The sequence below is a fragment of the Anser anser genome (genome assembly GCF_964211835.1).
Source record: "Anser anser genome assembly, chromosome: 22".
NCBI classification, from domain to species: Eukaryota; Metazoa; Chordata; class Aves; order Anseriformes; family Anatidae; genus Anser; species Anser anser.
Window position 1 is genome coordinate 5704109 of NC_139743.1, and position 24375 is coordinate 5728483.

Genomic DNA, 24375 nt, shown 5'->3' on the forward strand with positions numbered 1-24375 from the left:
GAGCCTCTGCTCCCCATGCTCTCCAAGCAAGCAGCCCCACCCTCCTCAGAGGTACTGCTATCTTACAGACGGCTCATGCTCATCCCTTTTATAATGAGCTTCAGCTTATCCTGATTACCTGGAAAGCACATCAGCCTGTCAACTCCAGCCCCGTTAATCTTTAACCCTCTGCACGCTGCCTCTGCCACATGATAGCGGTGCAGAACGAGACCGAACACCTAATTCCCTTTGGGCACGGAGAATATCAGCGGCTACTCACAACATCAATTTGAAGCCTGAATGACTGGGAGCACTTTCTTAATAACACGCAAGGTTGTTTCTTTACAAGAGCAGCTGCTTTCACACTCTCAGTGAATATTTTAGCAGAAGCACGTGTGTGAAGGAGAGGGCAGAAGCGAGTGTGACTGTGGGCGGATGAAAGGGAGGAAGCACCTCAGGGTACCTATAGGGAGAGCAGCCCAGTCTAGAGGTTGCATGGCTGGCTTGAGCATCATGAGATCCATAAAGTGTGCGTGTGACCTTGATTTGCCAGCGCCTCTGTTTCCCCTTCTGTGCTTTGTTTATTCATACTATAAATATTCCAGCAGGGACTACCTCCCCCTATGTATTTATCAAGAATATAGCTGGGGGCAGGGGGAAATGATCTTTTCTGCTGCCTATGGACCAGTAGCTCCTACACCAAAAATCATGCAGACAAAATTCAATTTCATCTGATATTTGCGTAATTGGAGTTTTGCTGCGACTTCAATTGGGGGCTGCATGAAAACAGCTCTGTAAGGAACCACAACTAGAAAAATACTGTGGGAGAGGCTATTACACATGCAACTGCAATAAACATATTATTGGTACCAATAATAACAATAATAAAACTGATGTGCCCAAGACATGGTGTGCATTTGGGTTATTTACCATTTTGCATTGCTCTTGTTAACAAACATCAAAAATAGAAGCAAAACAGTCTTTAGAGATACCAGCACTAAAGTAATCAAAGCACAAATAATGTAAAAACAGCATATTTTTTTTCAGCCTGATTTCTTAACAAAAATAATGTGTTGGTTTCTGGCAGTCTCTGTTCTTCTACCACTTCCCAAATTTCAAACTTTCTGGCTAATTTCAAACAAATCAAGAAGACAGAGTAAAGGCCTGAAGGATCATTCTTTTCGTGCAAATTTCAAAAAAATACGGAGCAGATAAAGGCAAGCAACCCTGTGAATGTCTCCACCGAGAAATATAAGTTCACTCTTAACTCAACATTAGCAAATCCACACAGAAATGGTGCTGGAAATCAGGCTTCTACACTCCTCTAACACTAAACTACCTCTATTTCAAACAAGCGTTAAAAGAAAAATAACATACAACAAGGGGCTTATAACACAAGGACAAAAGGAAGGACCCAGAACATGGAACAGCTTCACTTTGACTGAAAAAGAGAAAAACCTGGAAACAGCAAGAGGAAGACTTCCACTTTCCGTCCACATGGCACAAAACAAAACCTTTTCCAAGCATCTCTCTCAGGACTACCGCAATAAACCTGATCAACCAAAGAGGTGCTAGAGAAACTCAGACTTCAAAAAAATAAATAGTTAACAACTGATTTGAATCATAAAGTTCCCAAGCACCTCCATCTCCCTCTAAGCTGTTTGGAAATAAGCAGGCCAGTCCTCTGAAAATTAAGACCAAGGAACCTCAATTAAACCCCTGAAGTCACAGAAATGCAAAAGTCTGCTTATAAAAATCAACTTTCAGGAAATTCACTTAAACACATGTTATAAGCACACCATGGAAATCAGTGTGGAAGAAGCCCAGATGGCTTACCTTGGCGCAGGGAGGGCGAGCTCTCAATGTGGCCATTTGCTTCACCTCGGCAGGAGCCAGGCTGCCCTGGCTTGCTCCACGGGGGAGCAGCACACCTGCCCCCACGAGCCCCAGCTGGCCTCCATGAAGGTGGCCAGGGAAGCAGATGCCACCTATCACCCAATAAATGTTTTTCTCCAAAAAATAAAATGTGTTCTCCAATTGGAAAGATAATGTTATTGACTAATGTGGAGCAATTCTAATCAAAAGGGTTCATTTCCATTTTTTTTTTTCAGCAAAAATATAGTGGCCAAAGGAGAAAGACAATAGGACTTTCTTTTTTCATTTAAGAAATTTTCATTTTTTTTTTTTTTTCTTCCTTAATACATCACCACATCCAAACTCACCTAGCACCTGTTGACTGTAGAAGATGAAATATCTTCGGTACTTTACATGCCATTTTAAATCCATTGCACCTCTAAAAAATAGGCCTGTGGGATGAGAAACTGAGAAGAGAAGCAGCATAACAGAGAGAAATTTTAGAAATATTTCAGCCACGCAAAATCCAAACATTGCATGCTGAATAACACACAGGATCAAGAATACAAAAGGAACATGAATTCAAATAACGTTAAAATACCATTGACTGGTGTGTAAGTGATTTTCAATTTAAAAGCCAACATGCAAATAATACAATTTTATAGGTTCATCGTACTATAATCTTTATGCATCTTTTTCTGAAAGTAACTTGCATATGGCAACGATCACAGCGTACACCACGGTACAAGTAAATCCCTGTCCCTTTCCTATGGAAATGGTGCCAATTTCTTGGTGCTGATGTGCTCAGGCAGCCCACCACATGCAGTGACCTGGCCAGGTTTTGACTCTTCAGGTGTGCTTCAGCAATGTTTGAGCATCCAAAAAGCAGCTGCAAGAAACCCTCTCTATTCATTTGCACCATAACTTGATGACATTTCTGTAGCTCCAGCTCCTCTGGAGCACCTATAAATCTTTCTGTGATTTAAAAGGGTAATCTTTCCTTTTGCAGAACAAAAGTTTCAGTGATGGAATACTATAGCCTTTTAAAATCCACAATATTGAAGGTTAACTTGAGTCTAGCAGGAAGAAATACCTAGTTTGCAATATAAGCACAATTTTAGGAAAATAAAAATGAATTTGGAGAATTTAAATTTGGCCAAAGTACAACTCCATGGCACAGAACTATGCATGAGACCACGAGCTTTCAAAAGGGGTCCAGATCTTTACTCTTATACCCTTGGCAAAATACAGGAATCTAAACCTTTAGGTTTTCCATATGATGGTGAGTACGCAGGAAGCGAACAAGAAAGGTACATGGCTTGAATTAAGAACACTGCGTTCTTCTCCTGTGTGACAATGAACAAATTGTTTAGTCACTTGGTGACTGTTTTCCCCATCTGTGGAAGAAAATAATATTGAATGCTCACTTTGCCCACACAGCATTACGTAAAAAGAGTTTTTAAAGGTACATTTTCAAGCATGGTAGCATCATCAGAAGTTACGTCCTGGGAGTCATTCTGCTCAGATATTCATGCAAAGCAATGACTTTTAAGAGTCAGGGGGCTCTTTTTCCAGCTTTGACAGATTTGCATTATGGGTTAATTAATTTTTATCAAGGGCTTTCAGAATGTCACAGAAAAAGGCACTGAGTAAATGGAAAGTCATTATTAATAGTGCTGAGATGAGGCCAAAGGAGTCAAATTTGGTTCAGAACCTGTACAGCTCTAAGCCTTGGGTTGCTTGAATCTCTCACAATAGTAATTAATGAGACTGCAAACATTTGTTTTCCAGACAGAATTATTACCTCAATACAAAATGCCTGAAATCACTTCAAAGCAAAGTATTTAAGTTGTAAATATATCGGAGCGCACTGAAAAGCATTTGAATTTAATCTCCCAAGTTGCGCTCTACACTTAGCTCTTCTTGTACTGCTTTTATTATTATAATCTTGATAAAGGCACTCCGAGGTGAGAAACAGAGCTTAATAATTCACACCCAGCTGCAAAAGGCAGTACTCAGGCAAAGCTCTAGTTGTGAATTATTACACCTGAAGTCACATCCTGGAGTGTGCTCACCACCAAATCTGGTCTCAGGGCTGGGAGAGGAGGAAACCGGTAGGGGAAAGGATGCTGCGCTTCTGTAAATACATTTTTTAAACCAAGCTACCACTCAACCATGTTCAGGTGCTCTTCTGGTGGAGAACAAGCCAGAGGGTGGGGGATCAGGGGTGAGTGCAGGTGTAAGCCATGCAGGGCACATTCAGCATCAAACTGCTGCTGGTTGCATCAGCCTAGCAACTGTTTATGCAAACAATCTGGCTGACTCATTAAAGTACTGCTCTGATCAGCTATTAACTGTAACTGACAGATTAAGAGGAGAACAGCATGAGACAGATACTTCAGAAGTGAGAGCAAAACATACTGGGAGCTTAATCTATGTTTTAATTCCAGCACCCTGCTCCCCGCCCCCAGCCCTCTCCTTTGTCGCAGTGACTTCCCATGGCATGTTTCATATTGTTTAGTGCATATCTTGGCGCCCACCTAGACAGCTTCGCATTCTCGGCAGCACCCGGTGGCACCCACATGTTCATCTGACATTCCAGGGAACCCATTGCAAAAGCCACACATTCTTCCTTGCCTTTCTGAAGGCTGCTTAGATCACAGATGCTGCTGGTATCACCCACTGTGCTTCAATACTTCTCATGTCCCATGCACATTCTTTGGGGTCTAATCCTTTCAAATAATAGTGCTTTCCCTAAGATGTTGCCTGATACCGATGAAAAAAAGGGCTGAGATAGATGCTTGCTCTTTTTCATTCCCCTAAGCTGATAGACAGGACTTGTCAAAGGCAATCAAGACAAATAGCTCAAAACTGCTACTATTCTATTACATATTTCATGTCTTCTGTGTAGCAGGGAAGTCCCAGCCCTAAAGAATTTCCCCTTTGAATTAGAAAAACTTCCAAAAGCCCCATCTGCTTCTCACACAGCACACGATTTGTGGAACTCATTGCCCCAGGACACTCCAGTTTGTTGACAAAAAGGGATCTTATATGTATCTAGGCAAATAAATAGAAGTTCACCTGAGCTACTAAGCACAAAACCAAAAGCTACAGATTGCCAGAAGCTAACAGCATGGCCTTGAAATACACAAAGGCGTTGCTGGCCTTGGTCTTTAATTCTGACCATCAGTTACTGGCTCCTGCTAGAGGCTGGAAGCTGGTGGAGAAGGGCCTTGGGCTGAGCACAGCACAGCTGATTTTATGGGCAGCCCCCAAGCAAGCACAGCATTTGGCTGAAACACTGCAGCACAGGGGGCCTAGGATAAGCTCAGTACCCAGGACTGCTTTAAATACCAGCTAAGACTTTGCTCTTCCCCTTTCCCCTCCCCTCCCCTTCCTCTATCTCACTGGGCTTGATTTCCAAAATGGAAACATCTGAATTCTCTTTTCTTTTTTTGAATTCCTTTTTTTTTTTTTTCCAAATGAGAAGCAAAACTTAAGTAAGCACCCCTTTGCACTGCACAATGATACAACTTCTATTTCCTTTTCACATGAGTGACATCCTCCAAGAACACCATATCAAACCCAGGTATGCCACACAGCATAATCCAGGGCTGCCCAATGCCCTACAATGGTTCAAAAGGTGCAGATGCCCCATTAAAGCTGGGCTGTGGGGTCAGGCTGGTGTGAGCTGTGATCCTCTTAAACCTCTTCCCCTCTCCTGGGATGCGCTGGAAGCATTAATGGGGCTACAATGCAATTAGCCATTAAGCCTAATATCCCATTAATAGTTGCCAACAGCAGATGTGTGAGGAAAGCCAGAAGATCAGGGCAAGTGTATACCAATAATTCCCCTATATACTCCGGTTTTGAGTCGTCTGCAGTGATTTTGGGAAGGGGGGAATCTTCCTTCCCACCAGCGAGCAGTTAGCCCCGTGTACCTCACCAGCTCAAAGAAGCAGCTCTGAGAGAGATGGGGTGCATAAGCTGGTCACCATCTTGCCCATAAATATTACCCAAAACACTTTATTTCCTGCAGAGATAAGAATATCTCCCATCTTTATCAGTTCCACATTGCAATCAATATGGTCTGCATTTAAAACACACACAAACACGCATCTCTCTATCTCTATATATAATGGATGTGTTTCAATACATACCATGTATATATAGCATGTCTTGCCACACTGTGCAGGATTAAGTGCATATTTCAACGGAGAAATAAATAAATACCCAGCAATTTCTCAATTTCTTCCTGCTGTGTGGCAGTGGTGAAAATTGCTTAGAAATAGGACTATTATAAATATTCTATATATAACCACACATTGTGGAGGAGTGGGGGGAAAAAGGGGAGAAGGTTCATATGTTTGAAAAATGTGAACACAAAGGAGGGCATAGAAACACATCCAGCCATTTCCACCTCGGTGCTATTTATAGCGGCAGTGTTACGAGGTGTTTGTTTAAAGGGGCACTGGCGGAGTATGGAAGGACCTAGCCCTGCTCCGAGGAGGCATGCAAACAATATTAACTTGGCAAAAGAAAGGCGGACTAATCTGGCCCCAAAATTGTGGCTGTTCTTGCTTTCTTTCCATGTCTGTAAGAATTGAAGTTTTGAACTGTATTTGCTTCCTCATTAACACTTTTATTCTGCTAGCCTGGGGAGGTGGCTTACTGGCTTTGGGGTCGGGCCCCGGAATGAAAAGAGAAGAAACAGGGAAATTAGCAAACATTTCTGCCGCCACACTGCCAAATTTCCCTGCTTTAGAGCAGGCATTGGCAAGGGAGTCAAATTTCAAAATGTTCTGATTAGCTCCACAGTTGGTCGAAAGTAAAAATGAAAAATATTCACTCAAACACTGCCAATTCTTCTGTGAATGTGTTTAGTTTTGAAATTCGGTAGAAATATTGAAATAATTGGGATGAAAAATTCAACCAGCTCCTTCGAGAATACTTTGCTTCTGAAGAGTTATAGCACCAACCCCTGAAGAGCTCCCTATTGTTCCCTTGTGAGATGCCATATGGAGTAGGAGGGGTGGGAACTCAGGGGAAGAGTTATGACAATGAAAACAAAAACATAAATAAAATAAAGGAAGTTCTGTGTTCTCTGCGGGGACACGACTGAGGACTCACCAGTCTGGCCACAAGCAATTTCTGCTCCTCGAGCCGTGCGTGGATGGGATGGCAGCAGCTCAGGAGGGTTCTGCAGCCCTGAGTTAGATTCAGGCAGGCCAGCGAGCGAAGGAGCATCCCCAGAGGCAATCGGGGTGGTTGTACCCTGCTCGAGTCGGCTCTTTGCCAGCTCAGTCCCACTGGCCAGACGAGTTCTCTATATTTTTATTCATTATAGGGAATTGCAGCTTCCCATGACAAGAATAAGACGCTCTACTTTGGGACGATGTTGAAGCAGAGATCCCCATTCATGTACCTGGCTGTTAGCAGGAGTGAAAAGCTACCTCAGCGTGTTCTGTGCTGCTCGGGGTCAAGGGAAGACCCTCTCCTTTCTCCTCTCCTTCAAGCACAGGGCTCCCCCAGAAGCCTGCAGAGATGCCTACAGCCCAGGAGCCCCCTGGCACGGCTGCACACTTGGAGCCCACCAAATATTTCCGGTTGTGATGTGCTATTCCCAGGCAAGCTGAAGTGCAGGTCCTTACACAGCGCTCCAGCCCATTAACTCCTAGCTCCCAGGCACGAAATTTGCTCAGAGTCCTATCGACGCTGGCAGAAAACGCAGTAACTGCTTAGTAATAAAACCACCAATTCCTCCGATGAGAGCTGCAATATGGTAATGAATGTCTCCGCTCGCTTTTAAGAGGCTGTTTTGTAACTGCAACTGATAGCTTTTTTAATAAGCTTATAAAACTCTAAGAAAACATTGGGCCTTCGTCACCTCTCGCTTAACCCCACGTGAAGCAGGAGGGAGTGCTGGCAGAATCAGGCCCCATTGGGGGCAGGCAGCAGCAGCCCCGCAAGGCTCCTCCTGCCCAGCACCTTCAGCCCACGCATTATTTCATTAAGGCTACGGGGCCGCTAACTCCAACAGCCTTGTTTTCCGTCTCCCAAAGGACTTGTTGACACACAAAAGCTGTCCTGCTTTGGCTACGCTATATGGCCTGGAAATGGAGTAAAGGCATGCCTATGGGCAGGGGAAGGAGTCACAGTGGTATAAATCACTTTTCCACTAGTACACGCTGCGTGCCGTGCCACTGTTACTGTTTTCGTAAAAACAATGCTTATGTCTATATAAAAACTGTATAGAAATCTAGTCATAAAACAAAAGCTATCAGATTGTCTGTGCTTAATTATATGCTTTAATTGTTTAACTGCAGGGGCATTTGGCAGTTATAAATACACAGTTAAAAAAAAAAAAAAAAACAAACAAAAAACTTGAAAGAAGTTGAATCAACCTGAGAAAATAAAATATCATCCTACGAAATGCTTGATATATTGTTACTTTGATAAGTTCAAACAAGTGTGACTCACTATACAACCATTCTATCAATTCTGAACAAAAAACTGCATGGGATTATTATGCTTTTAATCCAAAGAGCTGGGTATTTGGAATTCCTCAAGCCCTTTGTGGTGTCATATTAGCTAGGCCAGTCTCTCATGAAAAGAATGTATTGTTGAATAGAGTTGAGTCCGGATCTCTGCTCCATTGGGTTGATAAAATGGCAGTTGATTTAAAAAGAACCAGCTTGTCTGGAGAAAGGATTAGCAGATTAAGAGACTGCATGTAATTTTTTTTTATGTAATGTAAAGTTACATTTCATAACTAAAAGGGATTAATTAAAACGTTAATAGAAGGGGAGATGTTATTTTTCCAGGGACAAATGCCTCACCACACATATGAACATTCGCTTTAGTTGCTGCTGCCTCAACAGTAGGAAATGAAACGCTGCTCTCTGTAAGAGTGGGCACAGAAAAGAAAGGCGAGAGTTTTGCGTGGTGGCTCAGCGTTTTATTTTCCTGTTACACTGATCTGGATTTCAGAACAGAAAAAGAAATCCCTGTGCAGCTGTGTGTGTGTGTGCATATATATATTATCCCAATCCTTTTTTACTTGCATTGAAGAATAGGGGAAAAGTATTTTTGTCTGATGCATTTTCTGTATAACAGGATATTTTTTATGCTTTGCTTCCGCTTTTTAATTTAGAGATCTGATTCTGCTCTCCTACATGTACATTTTCAGGGAGTTAGTAACAGTTTTGCAGCAGGGAGAGGTGGACAGAACCACTGGAGTGGCTCGTTCTGCAGCAGTAATTTGCAGAAAAGTTTCCAAATTTGCCCATAAAAACCCTACCTGAGTACCATGTTTACATTGAAAACTTCAAAGTAAATCGCACCACAAGAAGCTGTCAAATTTAAAGCCTGTGTCACAAAATTTCAGCCCATCCTAAAATCCTAGTTTGGGGCTGCGCTGTTTTGTTCTGGTTTCTTTTCTTTCCTAGGAGTGAATTTTTGTCTCGAATTATGGACTCCCCCGGTTTCTTTGACATTTTTGTGTGGCCTCTGGGGAGTTGGCTGGGGGGGGCAGAGCTGGTGGCCCCCAGCCCCTGCAATGGGACCCCGGCACTGTCCCCCAGCACTCCCAGGCTCACTCGTCCTTTTCCACCTCAACTGAGGATGAGCATCTTCTCAAATGCAGCACATGCTGCTCATTTGCCTCATTCAGAAAAAAATCATCAATCAAAATTCGTTGTTATTTTCAGTACTCTCCCAACTGGGCAAATAATTTGAGGATTCTGCAAGAGTCTCATCCCCCCCCCATTAAGAATAACCGCAGATGATTTCCCTCAGCCTGTCATTTATTGCTAGCACTTAAATATACCTGTGCAATAAATTTTAATTGTGTTATAAAGTTGTTTATTCACCGCCTTAAGCAGTTGTGTACAGATGTGCATTGATGATGCCATAACACAAGCAGGAGAAATTTCAATTCACACTTAAACCATACTTCCTTTCACAAAAATTTGGACTAATTGACAATATGCTATAACAAAACCTACATTATTGACATATTTATTTAGACCAATGGCTAACCTATTACAATGATTTGGCACTGATAACCAAATTTTTCAGAAGAAAGCACATATCTCCTCCCAGATCACAATGGAAAACCTTAATGAGGAAGTTTCTTCCTGATCCTTTCCTCAGTCGCTATTTAAACTATGCCCCGAAGTAGGAGGCTTGGTGCCGGTTCTTTGCTAAGAATAGCATCCCACCCATTTTACTGCAGATGTTTCCATTCACTGTACAAATGTTCAATGAATTTTTCAATCCCACCAGATTCCTTGCCTCAGCCATGTCAAGAGACAAAGAACTCCACAGGTTTTTGTAAACTGTACAAAACCCAGTTCTTTTTGACCGTTCTGAATGTACTGCAATTCACCTTCTCTGTTCTTTTATTATTTACTTCTATGTTCTCTGAACAATCTCTTTCAAGAAATTATTCTATTGAGAACTTTTGCAGGCCCCTAATTATTCCTGTTGTCCGTCTCCCAGCTGTTTCTATTTATTCTGTATCCTACTTGTGTAGGAGTGACCAATGCCATGGGACACTGATATAATATCTTTATATTTTCAATATCATGTTCCATACCAGTAGGGTTTTTTCTACCGCTTCACTGGTGTTTTTCTTAGCCACTGCTGTGGACTGAACAGTGATACCATTGAACCGTTCAGTTACAGACCTTTGTTTTTTTTTCCTTCAGTGATAACTTAGATAGATATGGGCTGTCCAAATATGCTTTTGAAGAGTCCCTTGGTGTTGTCAGCCAGGAATTTCCACCCTGCCCCTCACGTTTCCATTTTTCCATGTAAGGTTCCACTAAAAACCTTCAGCTTCTCCCAAATCAACTTGAATCATCTCTGCATTTTCCTGCCCTACTTCTCACCTCTTTGCCAACTCATCAGCATATATATTTAAGCAACTCCAAAACCCCAGGCACAGTACTCTTTTTTTTTTTTTTTTTTTATTCCACATTAAAAATGGGCTGTTTTCTGCCCTTCTCGGGATCTGTGTTGGGGGGGTCTTTTTACTCATGCCTAATCCACGACAGTGCTTTACCAGTCAGCCCTTGGGTCCTTAGTTTCCTCGGTAGCCTCTTGTTAGGGACTTTGTCCAAAGCCTTTCTGCATGTCTATATGAATTATGTCAACCAGCTCTCCCTTATTCACTAGTTTGTTGACCTGTTCCCAAGAGTCTATTATAGAGATGTGAATTTCCTTTACAGAAGCTGCATTGGTTCATCTGTATCATATCAAGTAGTTGTTACAGATTTCTATTTTAAATAATCTCTTCATTCAGCCTGCCCAGCGCTTAATTAAGCCTTGCTGATTTGCAATATGCAGGATGAACATTTCCAAAGAGGCAGCCTTTGCAGGCTTCCCATAGAGTAGCTGATTTGAGCAGGATTATCACTTTTTTCAATAGCTCGGTCACATTTTTCTCATCGCAGGTATGTGCTTTTTGGTCCTTGTAACTTGTTGTTCTTTTACTGTTTGTCTTACAGCAGCAGATCGCAGCCATAAACCAGGCCTCCATGCTGCTGAATGTTGCACAAAAGCAAACCTCAACCTCCATCCTCACCTCAGTGCTCCCTTCTGTCATTGCACTGCGTCTTCCACTACTATCCCCTGTCATAAGAGTTAATAGGTAGGTCTGACTTTTATTTGTCTGCAATATTGTTATTTTCCTTCAGTGTTTTCTTAACCTTCCCCAAGTCTAACAATTATTTCCTTTGCAGTCCCACTGTTTCTAGCAAATCAATAAATTCTCTGCAAGTTGTTTGCGTCTTTATGTGCTCTTCAAATTCCCCATTAGCCTGTCTAATTTCCATCTTGTATTTTAGCCAGTATTGTTTATATCCTATTCTGCTAACGTCACTGGAGCTGTTTTTCCATTTTCTGGTGATATTTGTACTGTGAAAAGCACAGTCTGACGGGATTATTACCCCTCTTTAAAGTGCTGTTGAAGTATAAGAGATGAATGGCTGACAGTATTAACGCTACATTCAAATTGTCTAGCACGATCCATTGCAGGGAAATGTTGGAGAAGTGCAAAATATCAGTAAAAATTTGCAGATTCTTTTTAATTAGATCAGCCCTCCTGTTATCACATAACCTGTACAAGTCAGGTTTCTACCATCCGGGAGCCAGAATAACAGCAGTAACCTTAGAGTTAAAGCTTTCTTCAGCTCTAAGGAGCACCATGATAAGACTTTGGCATATCCCTATATCATTTTATGCAAGCCAGACAAGGTGATTTATAAGTTATTCTCCCTGAGCTTCAATTAATTTAACTTAGAACATTTTCACAGTTGTACAATAAATGTTTAAATTAAGACATTTCCCTGCTTCCCACTCTGCCATGCAATGGAATTGAATATTAACCGGTTATTGGGTTCCACTCATGGCCTGTGCAATTACAGATAAGAACATCGATCTGGCAGGAAAACAAATTGGCTCTTAAAAGAGGGCGGTTTGGATCTGACAGGTTAAGATGATTAGGCAACGCTCTAATGGATTCTGGATATTATGCCTGGACATAGGCAGGAAGCAGACCATCCACCCCACGCCTGGGTACCAAATAATTACCCACTCTCATCCAGGAAACCCACCTTGCCAACTAACTGCTATTGGGACCCATTGTTTGCTACCTAAAGTAATCTGTTTGGGACTAAAACCAGCAGCCTGTTGCAATAGGATTTTATACTACTGGGTTGATAAAGCAATCTTTGAAGGGAAATTTAGAGCAAGTGACAGGGACTGGCGCTATCTAATGACTAATGTAAAGAAAACCCCATCCCACAGTGACCTTATCCTCTAGCCAGGTTCTCAAGTAAAGCGAGGGCTTTGCAGTAGCTTTTAGGCCCACAAACAGACAGGTCTGGAGGAACTGTCGCTACCTTGCAATTTATAAAAGGACGTTGCTGCAGCTGTGAATGAAAGAAATCAGAAGTCTTACACGTGCGCTATCTCTTCCTTGGCCTGCAGCAAATCACATAGCCTTTCTGTGTCCTGTTCCTCTGCAGGGAGCAATAAGTCACGGGGGAGGTGGGTTTTTACTAAGGAAGATAGCAATTGTCAAGAAAATCATATATTTGCAAAAACTTCTGGCTGGCAAAAAGTGTTTTTCCAGGGAGGGTTTGTTTTTTCTGCAGATGTGACATAGCCCAGGGAACCCTCTCAGATTTCCAAGTACAGCTCTGGAGAGCTGCGAACAGCTTGGGCCTCCAGGCTGGAGAAACCCACCAGCAGAGTAACCCAGGAGGTTGTCTTGGGTCTGGGACCTCTGGGTTTTCACAGCAGAAGACCACAGAGCTGCCCTTGGTCTTCATTCTCCATACAGGAGGACACCAGACTCTGGGATTTTTATTCCCTGATTAAATATGACATTACCATAATATTTAAAACTTCTGGGGATGTGAATTACCATCCTCTCAGATAATAATGAAAAGTCATAGTGGGTATATATATAAATATATATGAAAAAATATATATAGTATATATATATATTCTAGAAAAGTGAGATTCTACAGCTTTAAAAATAACATCATGTTTTACCTTTTATTTTTTCTTCTTTTTTCTTTCCTTTAGGAGAAACTTTTTAATATACAAGTTCAAGCACAGTCACCAGCAGCTGCACCTTTGGCAGCCATACTGAGGCTCAGTTCTAGTTACTCAGCTATATTCGGATTTAACTGGACTAACTACCCCCACACTGAGTTGCACTGGCCAAAGATGTGGCCACGACAAAAATTGGTCTGAAAATATCTGATCTATAGTTCCGCACAACTCCTGGGCAGGACAATCAATTCTACACATTTCTTGTCTTCAGAAAGGTCAGTAGTCATGTTATTAATGTGCTACAAACACAGGCTACAGATTTCTGTTGCAATTGCTGGCTGGTCTAGCTTTTCATTTTCCTGCAAAGCAAAGCTGTCTTCTCACTGGTACATATTCTATGATGGAGGTACGACCCTTTTACTGCAAGGTCTGGAGAGATGAAATGAAAATCACCACAGATATCTCAGTAATATCATTCTCAAGACCCAAGAATGGTATTTACATGCAGGTATCTTAGTCACTGGTGGTAGTGATGATCCCAGCAGTATCAAGAAACCCACTTCAGCCTGGATGGTCTTATAGCACAGATGGCTTTCTATCAAGGATAAATTTGGCCCAGACTGGCAAGTGTACTGTACAGAGAATTGAGTTTCTTGATAATGACACTAGGCTTTAATTTGATAACTTAGGCTTATACAGGAAGATATCTTGTTCCCAAATAAGCGACATTATCACCGCTATGTCTTCCTTCGTTCCGCCTACCCACCTCTCTCTCCAGCCTCCATTGGGTTAGCAATGCAGTCAGAAAAGAGGTTGCTATTTTCATTTTGATGATAGTCAGAATGAAGTATGGCTTGTCATAGTGGAGCATGAATTCCCGTGACACCAGATATTCAGCAATCTCACTACAGTACATCAGGCTTCAGACTCCTCAGGGGAAAAACCTCATGGAGAAAACCAAAACAGATCAGAAATCAAATATCATCAAATTGCTGCTTTCAAGTGCTCGAAGTTCAGGCTTAGGATTATAACATTTTCATGTTCTTTGCAAGGTGGCTTGCTAGATTTCCTTCAAGTCTTAGTTTCTATAGCATTGCAAAGGGTTTGATTTTTTTTTCTATATTTATCATTTTATAATAGGAAATGCATTTAAGGTTTTCTATTTGGGAAAACAGAAGATGTAAAGAAATGAGAGAATATAATAACAACAATATTTCTTCTTCCCTTCTCTCATTTTGTCACTGTTCAGTTTAGAAAAACCTAATGAACTTGCAGAGACAAACAGGTTCTCTTTTTTTTTTTTCTTTTTCCTCCAGAGTCCTCCCCTGTGTTGAAGGCCATCTGTAGCTACAATGAAAGACATTTTCCACTCAGTTAATCCAGAGACTAAACCTTCCAAAACTCTCTACATGTTTTGTGTTAAGAATACATTGTGAGATCCTGTTATCGGTGCAGCTTGAGATTCTGCAGTGACATAAAATCTTGCAGATAATACAAGCTGAGCTGTATTCAGAAAGCACCTGATAAAACCAGCAGAAATTCAGAAAATCCACTTTTTTAACCGAATGACCTCCTTGTCCCTTCCCAAATCTATGTGTAGTCCATGACTTTTTATGAGTAGTTTGGCTTTACACTTGATCCAAAGCCCTTGAAATTGTTTGAAAGATTCCTACCGACCTCAACAAGCCTAACATCAATCCTGGAGACTACAAAGGACCACTGGATCCTTAAAATAAAAAGATGGAGATTTGTGCCAAAGATGTTTTTCATTTCATAGGTACAGCTGCCACTCGTCCCTTGATATTTCTATGGTGCTCTGGAAACTGGCTGCAGCATTTGACTATAAATCCCTATCTTGTCCTCAGTGGTAAATTTGTATTTAATCAGTATCTGATTCTGCTCTAGTAAAACCAGTGGCAGATTTGCCAAGGAGGTAAATGGAAGGAGGATCAGACCCTTAATGAATGCCATTTGTTAAGTCTTCCAACATACCAATGCAGTGTGTGCTATTCCAAATAAATGGCTGCTCATTTTATAGCAAAACATACAAACAAAGTAGTTTTAGGGAAGAATAATCACAAGAAAGGACAGATTATAAATCCTAGCAGTGAAACTCAATCATGATAAAGCCCACAAATGGAACCAAAAGGGGCTGTGGCAATTTAAGCCAGGTTCATTAAAAGGTGTGCATGATGCTACAAGCTTGGGGTTGTGCTGAGATTGGCTGTACAGATCACCCCAGGGGGCTACACCAGGTGAGAGGGGGGCTTGGCTCTTTGTTGCAGAAGGGACATATTCCCAGGGACACCCATTGGGCACCTTTCTGATGGGCACGACATTGCATTCAAAACTTCCTTGCTGCCACCACCTTAGCCTCACTGCCAGGAGGAGAGTTTTTCCTTCTTTAGATTAAGTCCAAATTGGGCCTGATTGTTACCTAATTTATTATTTTTTTTTTAATTGAGCTGGTCCATTTATATAAGTAGATTCAGTACTCAGGAAAGCAGGCTTATTGATCAAACCCAACCTATTTTCTCCATCCACCGCTAACGTGCCATGCTGCAGCAGCAACACAAACCTGCACTGCGCTGCTCCATCAATATCCCTCATTTGCTCCAGCAACGACAAGATGCATGTTCAGTGTTTGAGGCCTGTTCAGTCATTGATCTTATTAATAAAATTGTCAATGGGAATAGATGGGTAAATTATTATCAATTGCAGAGACAGCTTTTGTAACACAGGCACACAAGCTTGAGTGTGCTTTCAGGGCTGAAAGCAGCAAGTCATTTTTCATAGGCCATGAAGCAGCCAGCCAGAGATAGCTGCCTTTTGTTGCAATTCTGCATATTCAAATGAAGAGTGTAGAAATGAAATGTCGTAACTGAAGGTGTCTGTAACCTATCCCTGTGCTGCTTGGCTCAGTAATACCTGAGCATTTCAAAAGAAAAAAAATCTTAATGAGGCAAAAGCAATCCCCAACATCTCGATGAAGAAAAAGATGATTAACTGCCTTGAACAGGAGGGGACACACATACACCAAGAGACTTCATGACTCCACAGCAACACCAGAGAAAGAATTCAGACCTCCTAAAACACAAGCCAGCGTTTTAACGTTTAGCTCCTTATTCTACCCAATGCCCTTTTTTTGAAAGGAAACATTGGGAAACACATGGCTGTTGAGTGGAAAAGCTGTACAGCTTCACAGTCCTGTCCCAGGCTCTCTAGCCATCCAAGCCTTCTTTAATATATTTCTTTATTGAAAACCAGCACCCATGTTCTGAGGAATTGAAGTCAACATTCTATGTGACACTCTTTCTTCCAAAATAATATTGCAGAAATTTGGTATTTATCAGAAGAGATTAATTGAATCCCAACAGTACTGTACATCAAATAAAGGAACAGGGCCCCTATTTATCTCTTAAAGTTCTGAAAATGAAAAACATCTAATCACTAGTTCCCTTTGATGAATGCCTCATTGTTCGCCTCTACGGAGAGGCATTTCATATGGCACTGGCAATACAGTGTTGTTGGAGGGGGGGTTGCAAGATTGCTTTGAGAATTTAAGTATAATTACATTTATGTCCAACCAGAAAGTATAAGTTTCCATGATACAGTATTTTCTTTTTTTTTTTTTTTTTTTTCCCTCTTTCCTTCCAAAGGAAAAAAAAAAAATGCTCCTAAGGCGGAGCAAGCGGAAACTAATACAATTAAATACTTTGCTTTGCCTGCCAAGGACATTTGACTGCTACTGTGCTACATCAGGTATGTAATGAAAAGCAAATGACAACGAATCTTAATGTGGTGGGGAGCTTGGGTAACTGTAGTTTTATGTCAGGGATAGCTTGCTAGAGAAAAGCTGCATTGTATCTAGGATTAGCAGAACTGCAGGATTTCATTAATGACCGAACAGCTTTTTAGCAAAACAAAGATAGTTAGGGAGTAAAAAGAGAACATGACTAGAATGTGTACCACTAATTGGAAATGTATATTATCTTCACTTTGTTAGGGAGGAGGCACTGGGGTGCTCTACATTGTCATCTGGAGAATGTCAATTTGTACAAAACTTTTCCCAGATTGGGATGCTGGACTGAGAGGCATCAACAGTTGGAAATGCCCAGGTTTAAAGTAGACACATTTACCAGGAAACATGCTGGAGCTGGGTGGGAAAAGGGGTTCCCATCCTGCCAGCATCGGGGATTTCAAATCTCCACCTCCTCATCATCCTGAACCAAGAACAAAGGGACTACCTCAGCAGGTTTTGCACACAGATTGGATTTCTGCCGTTTAAAAAACATTCCTCTATTTTCAAACCATAAATTACATTTGCAAAATGGAATAGCCTTTCAGACCAGGAAAGGAGACTTCACCTTGGACAGTTGCATTTTTTTCCCCCCCTCAGACATTTCAGCGACACTTTCTCACAGGCAGCTTCAGTTCCAGTTAGTTACCATTCTCATTTGCAAAACAAACTTCACTGGAAAACTACAACTCATATCCTACATGTATAGGGCCTTGTGAAGTCTATTAAAACCAGCAGGAATTTCTGCACTGAATTTTGTCTTGGGCTACATTTTGTAGTCGTTAGTTCAGTCTGCTGCCAGTGAAGCCTGAGCTTTATTTATTTATTTATTACCTATAGAAAATATGACATGCCTGTTATCACATCCAGCAACTGCTTTATACAGGACAGTGAAAAATACATGGAAGGATAAAACTATGTGGCAGGAAAAAAAACCACACACACCTTTTTAAAAAATAAAAGTAAAAAAATTATTAATGGGACAGATCCTCCTTATAAAGATCCCTTTGCAGGGTTTGGGGGTGTGAAATTAACACCCCCTCCAATGTTTTTTTACATGGCCAAAATGGTGTAAAACAGCTCAAGTCAAATGACAATTAAGCTTATTACTTGAGACAGATTTTTTTTTTTTTCTTAAACTGCTTGCCCTTGACCACTAAGCAGAAGAGGGGGGGGGTGGCGGGGGACGACACGGGGACTCCTTAAGACAATTTTGAAACAGTCCAGTACTTTTCTGATCACTTTGCAAAGTTGAAATATGATTACAACCTTTTTGCATACAGAAAGAACCCATTTAAATGAAAAATTAGCTGCCTTAACAGGTCAAGCACATAGTTACATTAATGTTGTGTAGAACAATAAATCAACTTCGATCTCCAATTGAAAAAATGCTAATTTAGTTCAGTGATTCACTGATTGTACTTCCCGTGCGCCCCAGCGATAGAAATCTTTTCTTTTTATTTAATGCGAGACAGTGATTTGACGGCCCTCCTAATGGTGCTTGCAGACTATCAGCATTTCAGTGGAATTCTGATCATGGTTTTAATATTCCATGCAGCTTTGCCCCCTCTGATTTCATGCTGAAACATTAACAAGAGCTGACACTGGAGATTAGAAGCAGACAGCTGGAATGCCAGGTCTTTGTTGCAGCATGGACATGAGCCAACATCGTTCAACCGCAGCCAAGAGGGACCTGGGAAAGTCTTCTTAAGAAGGGGAGGTAGAAAGGGGGAGACAAGGTAGTTTACTGAAGGGCATATACAAGTAGATAATTGCAGAGTCCTTTCATCTTTTAAAGCCAAATTCTAATCAATCCTGGTTTATTAAGGGGAAAGAGGGTCATTAAAGGTAAATTTTGCACTGGAAAAAAAAAAATCACCATTTAAACTCAGCAAGCATAAAAGTTTGCATAGAAAGCAACTGCATGTCCACAGCCACCTCTAATTTGTCTGCTTAACAATCGTGATTATTTGCAGTGCTTCTATTTGAAAATGCAGTGCCGGTCTCCTTTAAAAAAAGATTTAATCCACTTAGTTCCAGGTGAATAAATTGAGAAATAAAACTGGATTTATGTGCTGGTGCAGTGTGCGAACTGTAAATTCCCAGGCAAAAAGGAGGAGGTAGTATAACATAACATTCTTGTGTCTAATAAATTGTTTCCTGAGAACAGAAACCTAATAAAGATACATAATTTCATCCAAACCATGAAGCAACTCTTATTCTTCGCACATTCTTCAGAGAGAAACTTAGGGAGAAGACAAGGGATGCTCTATGGCAAAGCTTTTTTTCCTTTTTTTTTTTTTTTCTTTTAAATAAGAACTTTTGAAATGTAGAAGTTGTAAAGGGCATACAGAGCAGATATTCAAACCCCGGTTTGTGGCAAGTTCTCAGTAATAAGCTGAGAAAGAAATTTCAAAACAAGGCAGGACTGTGGGAGGCTTCTGGGGAAGAAGCTTATCACTGAAAATTATATACCTGGAAGAGCATGGTAGCCCAGGGGCAGGGCTCAAGTAAGTGGTTTATCCGGTCTTAACCAAATATGTAACCTTGGGCAAGTCACTTAATTTCTGCATCTCCCTTTCAAGCTTTCTCTCTCAAGTGCATGAACTTTTCCATTTTCTGCAGTAAGCCTTGATAGCTTGCCATCTCTCAGCTCGAACACACAATAATAATAATTATTTCTCCCAACAACTTTTTATCTCTCGCTTTATGCTGAAACTGAATCAGATTGCCTACTGTGTGTCAGGCTATCCAAACACATAGAGCTTGCAGTCTAAAAACCAGGGGCAGATGACGGAGTGTGAGGTGCAGATAAGGAGCCTGGTCCTTCAGGATCCCCTGCCAGAGGACAACAACCACGGTGAGGCACGAGCCTTCTTGTGACAAGACCCGTGGGAACGGGGTTAAGCTGAGGCAGGGGAAATTTAGGCTTGACATCAGGAGGGGGTTCTTCACAGAGAGGGTGGTTGCACACTGGAACAGGCTCCCCAGGGAAGTGGTCACTGCACCGAGCCTGTCTGAATTTAAGAAGAGATTGGACTGTGCACTTAGTCACATGGTCTGAACTTTTGGGTAGACCTGTGCGGTGTCAAGAGTTGGACTTGATGATCCTTAAGGGTCCCTTCCAACTCAGGATATTCTATGATTCTATGATTCTATGATTCTCAAGCAACTCTGTGCTCAGGGAGAGGGGCTCAGCAGCACAAGGATCTTTACAGGGCAGGGACTGGAGTGATTAATGTGATGACTGCCCTTTTGTTTACTTATTTAATAATTCCCATCTGCCCCTCTTGCCAGCCATTTCTAGCTCCCTTCCTTTTCAATCTTAAATAGTTGCAGAATAATAAACAAAGAGCAAATATTTGCACTAATAATCAAAAGGTGATCTGCGGACTCAAAATATTAGTAAAGAGTGCATGAATGGCAAGCATGCCGTTTAATATGTTTCCCTTCTATATTACCTTCCACCAAAGGCATAACACTGTTTCCTGAAAATGATTTACAATTCCATTCTGCCTCCTTTGATTTCTGTACAAGCCTGGAACAACTCTCCCAGCTCTGTAAAGCGAGCCCAGATTTAAAAATCCCGCTGTTAATTATTAATCCTGATAACAGCTCCTGTCAGGTCAGTAAAACAAGGATAATAGGGTCTGCCTCACAGATGGGGAAACTAAGGCACGGGGAGGAGTAAGGGCAGCCCCACCAGCAAGGAGGCAGCCCTGAGAGGGCTGAGAAGAAGGGGGTTAGCAATAGTTACTGGTTTGGCTGGTGTCCCATGGTCATCTAGTAGAGGTGAGGTGACAGGTCCAGTCCAAAGCTCAGGAACAGCAAGAAACCTGCTCGCAGCAAAGCTCAGGTGAACCAGGGAGCCCACCTGTGAGCTTAAATGGAACCGTGGAGGCAATGGGTGGAGGCCTCAGGAGAGGCTGGGTGAGGCTGTTAATGCCCAGTGGTGCCCTCAAGTCCCTGACCCACTGCAGGAGGGAACCTGCTGGCCTACTAAAGAGGCTATTCCTCTACCTGACCACCCTTGTTTAAAAATAATAATAAAAATAAGCATGCTTCATTTCCATTTTGAATTTGTCTGGCCTGGTAACAGGCTTTTGTGCTTATCTCTGGTAGATTAAATGGCCTTTTGGTATCTAGCATTTCCTTCTTGTGAGTGTACCAGCAGAGTGCCAGCATGGAGTAATCAAGCCATCTCTCTCTATTCTTTTTCCTAAATAGACAGCTCTTTCAGTCTGTCACTGCGAGAGCCTTCCTTTACACCTCCAACTACTTCCGTGGCTCTTTACAAGAACGATGTCCCTATCAGAACCACGTACAGTGCTGACTCCTGTAATGACTTTCTGTAGGGCTGGAAATACCCTTCCTGCCACATCTTCCACCTTGGAGGACTTGCAGGGAACCTTTAGCCAAAGCCTCCCATGAAGACATGCTTTGAAGCACTGTGCAGTGTGACCCCAGGCCTCCTCCAGCTGTGCAGAGTTAGCATCGCACTGACTGGTGGGCTGGGAATAGGCTCATGGGCCCTGTCCAGGGATAAATTAGAAAGTTGTGACCGTGGATATATTAGTAGGGCTAGGGCATACATAATCTGATGATATTTCTATGTCAACAAATGCCTTTTTGATACCAATATAAATAGTTCCTACAGCTCTAGACCTTGCCATCATACATGAACTTCCCAGCACAGTTCTGGCAAACAAGCTCCATTTCTTGCTTCCCCACAGGACTACATCTCTATTTGATCTCACTTTTCCTTAGCATTATCCTTTCCACAGCCGCAATGAGCTCCTTGTGATGTGCTGTTTTGGGATCTTCTGAGGAAAGGTGCTATATAAATGCAAAACACTGTCATTGTTTGTCGGGGTGCCTCCTGTTGTATCTGCCTTCCTTCTGCTAATTGATTAGCTGTTGTCTAGACTTGAGCTCATTATCAGGAGTGCTGAGGCTCAGCATCATTTACTTTGTAACTAAGTCAATCTGTGAAAACAAGTGGTAGGCTCCGAATTGGATAAGGAACACGTTCTTGCAGATGTAAATGGCCTGGGAAGGGAAAATAAAAGCTGAACTAGGTAATGAACGGAAATGGAACGGCCATCATCGAATCCACGAATACCATTGACCTTTCTCAGATTTACATCATTATCTAAAGTTCACCAGAGACCTTCCATGCTTGTTATCATTATCCCTCATTAGAAGTCACTCTAGAAACATTAACAAGCTTCTGAAATGCTTGGCTAATTGCTTTAATAAGGCAATATCAATACTAAGTGATAGTTCCCATGATTAGATATAAGGCGGGGGCCCTTCAGGCTGCTTTCTTGGGTTTTACATGCTGTGTTGGGGGGCCTGCAGAGGAAAGGCAAAAGATTTTCAGAGTAGAGCACTCATACTGGATATAAAATGCTCTGATGCTGCTGAGGGCTGCTATATTTTAAATAACCAGGGCTACACCATTCTGGTCGATAGAGGATATGAACGCTGTCTGGAAGATGACTGCATGGTCCTCATCTAGAAATACTTTGGCATGTGTAAGGCATTCAAATTTAGAATGGGAAGACTGGTGAGCTTCCAAGGAAAACCATTTCTCCTACAATTGTACAAAACAGATAAAACACATACATATATTTCCCCAAGCTTGATCGTCAGCCAGCACAGACTAGCAGAGCTCAGTTTTACTCCAGCAGAACTTCCCTGATTAAGCAGGTAAGCACCTGGCCCTCAGCGAGCCCGAGAAATTTGCACTAACAGCTTCTTTCAAAGATGAATTTCATTACTAGAGACCAAAGGTGGACCACATGTAAACACATGCATATCAACACATGCACATCAAACCACTGCCACCCCAGAAACCACTTAGCAGGAGGCATGCTTGGAGCCTATAAAAAAGGAAAACACGGGACTTGAAATGCATCGTTCCCAACAGTCAGTGCTGGACGTAAGCAGAGGAGCCACTGGAAGTTTCCTCCCGTATTCGTCTGCCCCCATGGCATCTCCCATGTGGAAACACACCACGCTTCCTATCAGCTGTCAGTCTAGCTCCTTTCACTTGCTCTGAGTTCAGCCATAAAATTTTTATAACAAATATTTCTGTATGTCTCACCTCCACTCTCCTTGGTAGCTGTCCCTAATTTCCACTGAAGCTCACGGGGTGCTTCCAGGGGAGGGCACAGTCCTTCAGGAGGGTCTGTCACTATGAGGATGAACCATTTCCGAGCTACCTGTCATTCACTCTGTCTTCTAAAATGGAAGGATGAAACAGGTACTAGGAAGTCGCGAACCATCACTAGCTGTCTGCAAAATTATCAGCTCTCATTTGCTGATTTGCATTCAGTGCACAAACTTGTAATCATTTTAAATGGGGAAAAAGGAAAAAATATACATACAACAACCATCAATACATATTTAATGAGGTTCGATAGCTCTAAATTTACTTGGATTGATCTCAGCACAGAAAGGCTGACTGTTCAAACTTACAGTAACTTGAGTAAGATTGCATGAGGATGCACAAATACAGCTTCTGTGGCCTAGGAAAGGCTTGGGACTCAGTCTGCTCCTGGCTCTACTGTGAACTTCTGGAATTGGAAACAAATGCACTGAGGCCAGGCCTAAAATAATGGAAGGTTTTGCTCCTGTGGATCCATGGCTGCCTTTAAAAGGCCTGATGCTAAAGGCTGAGTCTTTCTGCCAGCCTCAGTCAACTTGCAAGTCTGACTCTGAGTCCCCAGTCTTGGAAAGGATATCTTTGTAAGCATACAGGGAATTTCGGAAATAAATAAAAAAAATAAAATAAAATTCATTATTTAGAAACATCTAAAAACCAAAACAAAATCAAAAGAGAGCTGAAGAAAGGAGTCAGTGAGGCTTTTCTTTTTCTTTTAGCTATCTTTATGGGCCCAAATAAATCCCTAGCTTCTGCTGATGATCTTCCAGAACTGAATACTAATGTCTCTTTTTTACAGTCTCAGTGGCACAAAACAGCAGAAGTGCAGTGGCCAGCCCAGTGCATTGGCATGAGTCAGAGTTCTAACAAATGCCTGAAACATTAAATCAGCCCCCTTCATCAATCACTGGGCACCACTGCCTACTAATAAAAGCAGGCAGGGGAAATACCTTTTTTCCCTCCTGAAATTCTCTGTTCCTCATACCCGCCCACCCTTCCCTGAAAT

At 41.9% G+C, this 24375-nt stretch overlaps 1 long non-coding RNA gene across 5 annotated transcripts in view; it reads right to left on the minus strand.

Annotated features, from left to right (window-relative positions):
- The window catches only part of LOC310885400, a 106999-nt gene extending 82625 nt beyond the window's left edge, over nt 1-24374 (minus strand). For all 5 annotated transcript variants that reach the window (XR_014574782.1, XR_014574783.1, XR_014574784.1 and 2 more), the window contains exon 1: nt 1816-24374. This is a non-coding gene — a long non-coding RNA (uncharacterized lncRNA). The remainder of the gene's footprint in view (nt 1-1815) is intronic.
- Between the last annotated feature and the right edge of the window lies 1 nt (nt 24375).